Source organism: Carettochelys insculpta, chromosome 1 (assembly GCF_033958435.1).
Source record: "Carettochelys insculpta isolate YL-2023 chromosome 1, ASM3395843v1, whole genome shotgun sequence".
In the NCBI taxonomy this organism is placed as follows: domain Eukaryota; kingdom Metazoa; phylum Chordata; order Testudines; family Carettochelyidae; genus Carettochelys; species Carettochelys insculpta.
In genome coordinates, this window is record NC_134137.1 from 275300977 (window position 1) to 275309192 (window position 8216).

An 8216-nucleotide genomic window follows, 5' to 3' on the forward strand; every position below is an offset into this window, starting at 1 on the left:
CTGCCTGGAGCTCTGGGGCCACCATTGTGTATATTTAGGGGTGGCGGTTGGTGTGATGAAGTGGGGGATACATGTGTGTGTGTGAGTGGCTCACAGAGGGTGTGGGGCTCCTGCTGAGGGTAACCTTGACGACCAGGTAACACCTTTGTACTGCAGACAAAGGAGGAGGTGGAGCCTGAGGGGTTTGAATTGGAACTGGGAGTTGGAAGCAGTTAGTCTGGGCTGAGGGAGAGAAAGACAAAGGAGGGGGCAAGGCCCCAGCTCTGGGGGCCCCTCGGGGCCTCCTCTCCCCAACATGGATTGGACTGGCTGTCTCTGCCTGCTGCACTGACTCCTCTGTACGATGCTGTGTCCTGTCGGCTAATAAACCCGCTGTTCTCCTGCTAAGTGAGAGACTCTCCTGCCTACGGCCGGGGTGCAGAGCTTGGGGGACCCCAGAACCCCATCACACTGGTGTCAGGAGTGGGATGTTCTGCACCCCGAGGATGGAGCATCCAGCAGTAAGTGACCGGGGCCCCGGAAGAAGTGGGGCCTGCGAGACCCAGGTGTGCTGAAGGGCAGTGAGGTGCAGTTCCCCAAGGCGGAGGGGCCTGCGGCCGAACCCAAGCAACTGCGGTCGTGGTCCTCGAGAGGGGGTGTCACACCCGAGGAGGGGTTACTCCTGGGAATCTGTTGGAGTCGGTCCCAGAAGGTGGAGGGGCCGAGAGCCCAACCCCCAGGAACAAGTGACCCCTGAGGAGGCTGACGCTGAATGAGTTCTTCCCAAGACAGTGTGCTCATGGTCCCTGAGAGCGGGTGTCGCACTGAAGAAGGGGTTCCGCTGGGAGTCTGTTGGAGTCGGTCCCAGAGGGCGGAGGGGCCTACAGCCTAACCCCGGGCAGCTTGTGACCTGCAAGAAGCCTGGCACACTGAAGGGATTCTTCCAGGAATCGTGGGGTGCAGAGGGCATCAGCCTGAGAGCCTGCAGCCACGCTCAGCAACTCCGCTGTGAAGTGGCAGCACCTGAAAACCGAATCGAGATTAAAGAAGCTGGACAAGGCAGCGTGGATGTGCAGTGGCGGAGCTGAGGGCTGGGGAGAATCCTGCAGAGGTGAGCCCGGATTGGGGCAGGGAACCCTGGACTGCCTGGAGCTCTGAACCGAGTGGCCTGCCACAGCTCAAGGAGGGAAGGAGCGATTCCAACCCATTATCTACTAGTGGCCAAGACAGACCTGCGAAGAGTTTTCCAGGCCTGGGCCGAGGAAGGTGCCTGTGTGTCTGTGCAGGAAAGCAGCTGATCCACTGGGAATGGCAAGTTGTCTGTGAGAGAAGCTGCTTCACCTTCTGTGTGTGTGTGGAGACCAGCCGGGGGGCTGGGACAAAGAAGAGAGTGTCTCCCATTGTCTGTCTGTGTTGAACAGCAGCAGCAGCCTGGGGAGAGAGCAGAGCCTGCATTTGGAAAAGATGCCAATGAGGAAACTAGCCCATTGTCTGAGGAAGATTCCCCAGCCTGGGGTGGCTGGAGAAGGAACCACCAGAAAAGAGCATTCCAGGTGTGTCTCTGAATCCAGCCATGGGGGCTGGAGCAGAGGGAATGGCTCTGGGATGGGCAGTGGTGTCCCTGATAAGGACACTGGTCCTTGGTGCAAGAAAAGTGCTTTTGCTTCTGGGGAAGTGAATCCTTTGCCTGAGCCTGTGGGGGCTCGAGATGGAGCCAAGATCCCAGAGCTGGATCTGAGGGCAGCTGAAGCCCAGATGGGAAGTGGGCCTGCCTCTGTGTCTCTCAGGGGGGATGATGCTTTAACGTGGTCTAATCCAGTTAGTATCATCAGGGAATCCCAGAGACCAGACGATTCTGGTACTTGTTCTTTGCCTGATGCTGAGGTGTTACTGGGAGGGGGTGAGAGGACTCTGTCCTACCAGAGTCATCCTCTCGCCAGGACACAAGAACAGACAGGCAATGGAGTTACGCTAACTGATGAAGATAAAGGAGCTGGTAGCAGAAGGGAGGAAAGGGACCCTAACCGTCTGTCCGGTGGTACTGGCTGTCTGCCTGAAGGGGGATTACGTGGGAATCTGCCTGATGGGCCAGAAGTGATCCTGGGTTTAGGTGAAACCCAGGAGCTGGTTGTGGCTCAAGGGAGCAGTGCCCCTGTGGAGCCAGACAGGGGTAAGTTATTGTTTGGGGGAGCTCTTAAGGAAGAGAATTTCCCTGAAACTTTTCCTGACCCGTCTGTGGGGACTGCAGAAAATGGGAGTGAGGTGGAGGAGAGTGAACAGGAAAGGTGCTTGTCTGTAAGCACCAGAGCAACCCTTTGCCTGGGGAGAAGTTTGTTTCAGCTCCTGATGGCCAGGACCTGCCTGAGTATGAAACCACTGGCTGTGCTCTGGAAGGGTCCAAAGCAGGCAGTGTAAAAGTTTCTCAGGAATTGGAAGTTGGTGCAAGTAAAGTGAAAACTATCAGGGAATGTGAGCAGCCCTGCGAGAACCAAATAAAACAGCTGCACAGTCAGTCTCTGTAGGATGCAGGAGAGCACCAGCAATTCCCCATCTCCAGATGGTGGAAACACTTATATTCTTATACTGGACTCCACTTCTGATTCCATGGGGAGGCAGTAGTTGGAGGTGGAAGGACAAAGGAGCTTTGGGCCTGGTGGGCCAGTAAGGGATAAACAGGGATTCCTTCATGTGGATTCTGCGTCTGGGACTCACAAAACAACTCTCAGAAAGCAGTTTGGTTTGCAAATTTCCAGACTGGTGGGGGGGGCCATCTCCCTGAGATCATCAATGGCCCAGCTCTTGTTAGAAGAGAGGGCACAGCCAGAGAGATCAAATTTCCACCCCAGGGGGCAAGAGAGAAGATTAGAACTTGATGGTGCTAAGATAGGCCTCAGCCATTTATCCCCAAAATACCAGATTCTCAAGGAGGTTACACAAAAGTTGTGGTCTACCAAAGAGCAACGTAAATGTACAGTTGCAATGGGTTTGTTCTGTTACTCACGCTGACTGCTGTAACCAAGGGGTGCTGCTACCAAAAGCTGTAGAATTGTACCATGCACTGAATGTTTAAAAAGAGCCATGTGACATGATGACATTGATGTAGAAGCATAAATTGTATGCTAAAGGAGTCTGTAACTCTGAAATGTCACCATTGTTCCCTGTAACTAGTCTTGCAACCTCTGACATGAGAAGGAACATTCCAAACCTATTGTGTGGCATGGAAGGGGAAACTGAGGCACACAGCCATTGTGGTGGTCTGGCTAAATGCCAAGGATGGAAGCATTTGTACCTTCCGTTACTGGACTGTAACTGAATTCCAGACATTGGCTGGAGCAGCTGTATGGACTGGTGGTCAGATGGGGCAGGACCCAGACCACAAAAGACCTGTTTGATCTGTTGGTGCTGCAGCGAGACCAACCAACCCAAGGGAACTAAAGGAACTTGCCCGGCTGCATCACATGAAAAGGGCCAAGACCAAGCTCCTGACTTGGAGCCTCCCCCAGCAGGACTATGATGTGGAGGTGGTGCACATCGAGGGGAGAACAGAGGGTACAGCCAATGCCCTGTCACAAGGGGAGAGCCCCGAACTTCCCCAGGTCACCAGTTGAGTGACCCCGCTCAGTTCGGTCTGGAAGGGGGGAGAGATGTGATGAAGTGGGGGATACATGTGTGTGTGTGAGTGGCTCACAGAGGGTGTGGGGCTCCTGCTGAGGGTAACCTTGACGACCAGGTAACACCTTTGTACTGCAGACAAAGGAGGAGGTGGAGCCTGAGGGGTTTGAATTGGAACTGGGAGTTGGAAGCAGTTAGTCTGGGCTGAGGGAGAGAAAGACAAAGGAGGGGGCAAGGCCCCAGCTCTGGGGGCCCCTCGGGGCCTCCTCTCCCCAACATGGATTGGACTGGCTGTCTCTGCCTGCTGCACTGACTCCTCTGTACGATGCTGTGTCCTGTCGGCTAATAAACCCGCTGTTCTCCTGCTAAGTGAGAGACTCTTCTGCCTACGGCCGGGGTGCAGAACTTGGGGGACCCCAGAACCCCATCACAGTTGGGCAGAGGCCCTTGGCTGCAGTGAGAGGGGGCAAGGTCTGCAGTGGAAGGGTGGGGACTGGGAGGATTGCCTTCCCAGGCTGTGGGGTCACCCAGCTCCCATGCGCCCAGACTATTTTTTCAGGAGTTACAGGGGATCATTTTGATAGCTTCACCTTGCCTCGTGACAGGCTGTGCCAAATTGCACTCTCATTTTGTACTGGTCGGAATGCTGACAGAGAAACACGGTGCCAGTGCTGACTGGGAGATGAGGTGCTGTGGCACAAATATGCTGCAACATCATTGCTGGTTTGCAAGCAGGATAAGCAAAGAAGGGGCTGGGACGGCTGAACTGCACAGGGGGGATGCTCAGGAAGTTCACTGATGCACAATTTTCCTTCAGAGGATCTCACATGCAGCCATCCTAGTAGGGAGCCTTGGCGGGACTTAAAGCTGCACAATGGGGCAGGAAGTCACCCAACAAAAGGAAGAGGCAGAAACGTCTGCAACCATCTGCAGAGGCAGCAGATTCATATAATGTTTGGTGGTGCTCAGAGAGGGTACAAATCCCGTCCCCCACATCTGCCTTTTAAGAGTGTGGTGGAATAAGGACTCTGACTTGGGTGGGGCATAGGATGAAGGGTTCGTGGTATGCAAGTGGCTCAGAGCTGGGACGGAGGGTTGGGATGCAGGTATGCATGCTCTAGGCTGAGGATGAGGGGTTGGGTTCTGTCTGAATTCCTCACAGGTTGCAAGAAATGTAGTGGATGCAGGAGGTGTGTATCTTCCACATCCCTACACCAGCTTTGTGGAATTTGTGCCACTGCTTGCTGAGTCTGTTATCAAAACTCTTGGTGCCTTAACATCCATCTGTTCAACTTAAGGACAACGTGTCTGGCTCAGTGTGATCCATTGGTTGTTTAAGTATTTAGCCACAACACTCATTGGCTAAGAGAGAGCAACTGTAATCCAGTGGAAGGGACATCCATGTGTGAGACCCAGGGTCCAGTCCCCACTCTGCAATCACTCTTTCAATATTTATCCACAGTGGCACAGCTTTAACAGAAGAGATTGAGGGAGCCCCCACCTCCAGGAATAAATCACACTAGAGCCTAAAACAGAGACCTAGGTACCTAGGTAGGAGGATCAGGTTCCTAAGTATCTTCATTCCCACCCTTTTGTCAGATTTCCAGGACCCTCCGTTCTCCCTTGCAGCTGAATAATTTAGCATGAGTAAAGATTATTCACGTGTCAAATTCTGAAATGTAAACCAAAATTCAATATATGTAATAACTGAGTTATCCCTGGCCCTAATTCCTCCTTCTTTTCTGCAACAGAATCCATGGTCCAGATTTAAATGAGAGGGTTTTTAGGGAAAACATTCTATCTCATTATATAGGAATACAGTGGCCAGCATAATTTTAACTAAAGCTAATTTAATAGAAGTAAATGAAATCCCTGGAAGGTGAAAACTGTGAGTTCTCAAAAGGCTAGCATTACAAATGGGCTTCTCTCCGGCTTCTTTCACAAGCAGAGAGTGTTCTTGATGTTGTTGTATCCCAATTAGATGCAAAACTAGGACAAGCTAAATAAACAAGCATGCACTAGAAATGTACTCTTCCTTGTGGAAGCCATCAAAGTAGGCTATGAATGTAATCCCATGTAATGTTTTTATGTGACGGACCCCAAAGGCAATATTGACTGGTGGGATGCAGCTCTTGGAAAAATTAGCATTTTTTCAACTGGGGGCTAGCAGTCACTGCATGCATGACCTCCTTCTCACATACTCAGCTCTTACTCGTCAGTTTTCTTTAGCAGAGCTTGTGTTAATGGTACTTTTCAGCATGAGGACTGTTGTTTTTATTTGTTGTTTGCATTATGGTAATGCCTGGGAGCCACAGCATGCATTTGTGTTTTGATAGCTGCACAAACACAGAATAAAAAGACAGCCCTGCCTGGAAAGAGCTTGTCATTTAATAGACGATAATACAAACTTCATCACATGTACTACTTGTCACAAGGGATGTAAAAGAGTGAGTAATCCGGTAACCAAGTAACTGCCAAAATTTCTGTTGGTTACTCAGTTAACGTCCCATTTCCCAACACACACACCTTGTTGCTCTGCATTTAAAAGGCTGAGATGGCCCACAAGTTGGCTCAGCTTCTGTCCCCATCATTGGGATCAGGCTCTATCTCCCTTTCTCCACCCTTGCTGCTCTGCATTTAAAAAGTTGCATTTAAATGTTAAGTGCAGAGCAGCAGGGAAGGGAGGAAGAGTCAAATCCTCATGGTGGGGACAGAAGCTGAGTCTGCCTGTGTGTGGCTCGGCCTTTTAAATGCAGAATGGCAGAGGTGGGGAGGTGGTGACAGAAGCTGAGCCAACACACAGCCCTTTAAATGCAGAATAGTAATGAGGGAATCTGCCTGAGCCTGGCACAAGCAGGGATTGAGGCTGTGCCAGCCACTCCCTATTTACCTGGGGACAGGGACTGCGATTAACTAGTAGCACTAATGGATAAGCAGATGCTTATTGGTTAGTCGTGTAGTCTTGGATATACTGTTACATCCCTACTTGTCAGGTGTGCTAATGCTAATGGGAATTATTTCATAAATGGGGAAGAAGAGCTGCATATAAAGACAAGCAAGGTATGATTTATCACCAAGAGCTACTCAGTGCAGTAACATAACCACTAGCATTATTGCTTCCTGGCGTGTGGAGATCACACTGCATGTGGCTCAGGAATTTTAAGCAAGCAGCATGATGACCATGACATACACTGTTACTAATCAATAATTGAACCTTGCAGTGATTGTGATTCATTGACTAAAGTTAGTACAGCTGTAGGAATAGCTGCTGTAATGACAGTCTGCATTTCCTTTGCACAGTCCATTAGCAGAGCTCAAAGGACTGACCACCCCCTTCAACACCACAGCAGGCCCATGAGTAAACTGAGGCAGAGAGGCTGAGAGTGCCTGGGCTAGGACCATAAACAAAAAAAAAATGGCAGAGGTGCAAATGTCTCAATGTGCACATTAGCCAGGTTGTAACAATGTAAAGTATGAGATGAATGGCAGGAGTAGCAGAGCCTACAGCAGCACTCAAAACAAAACTTGCAAATGTAAAAATGTTCCTATTTTCCTTGGTGTGATTTCTTTTTTTTTGGTGAATCAGGGCAGTGGATGTTGGGGAGAAGGGATGGGGGATTCAGTGCCTGTGGGGACAAAAGGGATAGTGATATTATAATAATTTTTATAATGGAAGGGAGGAAATGGGGGTGCTGAAAACCAGTCAACAGAACTAAATTCTGTATATGATGGAAATATATATGTATACTCCAGGAGTGGGGAGAGTATTGGGGTTGAGGAGAGTAGATGGAGGGGAAGGAAGGGTGAGAGGATTCATGAGTGGGGATGATGGGGGAGGATATTATGAGGGACAACAGGGCAGTGGATGAGGGGAGGCAAGGGGAGATTGTGGAAAGGATGAGGCAGGACAGCGGCGGTGGGGACGCAGTGGGTGGAGTTGGGGTGTTGAGAGCCATTGAACCAAACTGGATGCCTTGACTATAACAGAAATCATTTCAAGCCGGGGGTTCAGCAGTGCCCCAACATGCTTCGCTCCCACACCCATGGATGGAAGGGAGGGATGGCGAGATTGCAAGAGGAGACCTGATGGGGAAGGGTATCTGTGATGATGTGGGAGCAGAAAGGATAGGGGTGCTGTGCGGTGGAGGCAGATGGGAGGATGAATGGGGGGATTCAGTATGGGGCTGGGGGGAGGATATCAGGGCAAGGGAGTGAATAGAAGGGCGGAGGATGGCTGGGACGATTCCATGCCAGGGTGAAGATGGGTGAGGGGATCACAGGTGGGGAAATCGGGACAGTGGATATGGGGGATGGATGAAGAAGACTATCAGGGTGGCAGATTGTGAGCGGAGGTCGGATGGGGTGGGAGGAGGATGGATGGGGTTCGCGGAGGGTGGGAAGCGGATGGTTGGGGGATTCCCTGTGGAGCGGGGGGGCAAGGTAGGGCATGAGGCGAAGCGGAAGGGTGGGGAGTTCCCTGTTGGGGGGAAGCAGTTGGCTGGGGGGGCTCCCTGCGGGGGGTTGGAAGGGAGGGCATGAGGTGAGGGGGACGCTTGGGATTTCCCGTGGAGGGGATGGGGGAATCCAGCGCCGGGCTGAGGATGGGGAGGTCAGCAAGAGAGTAG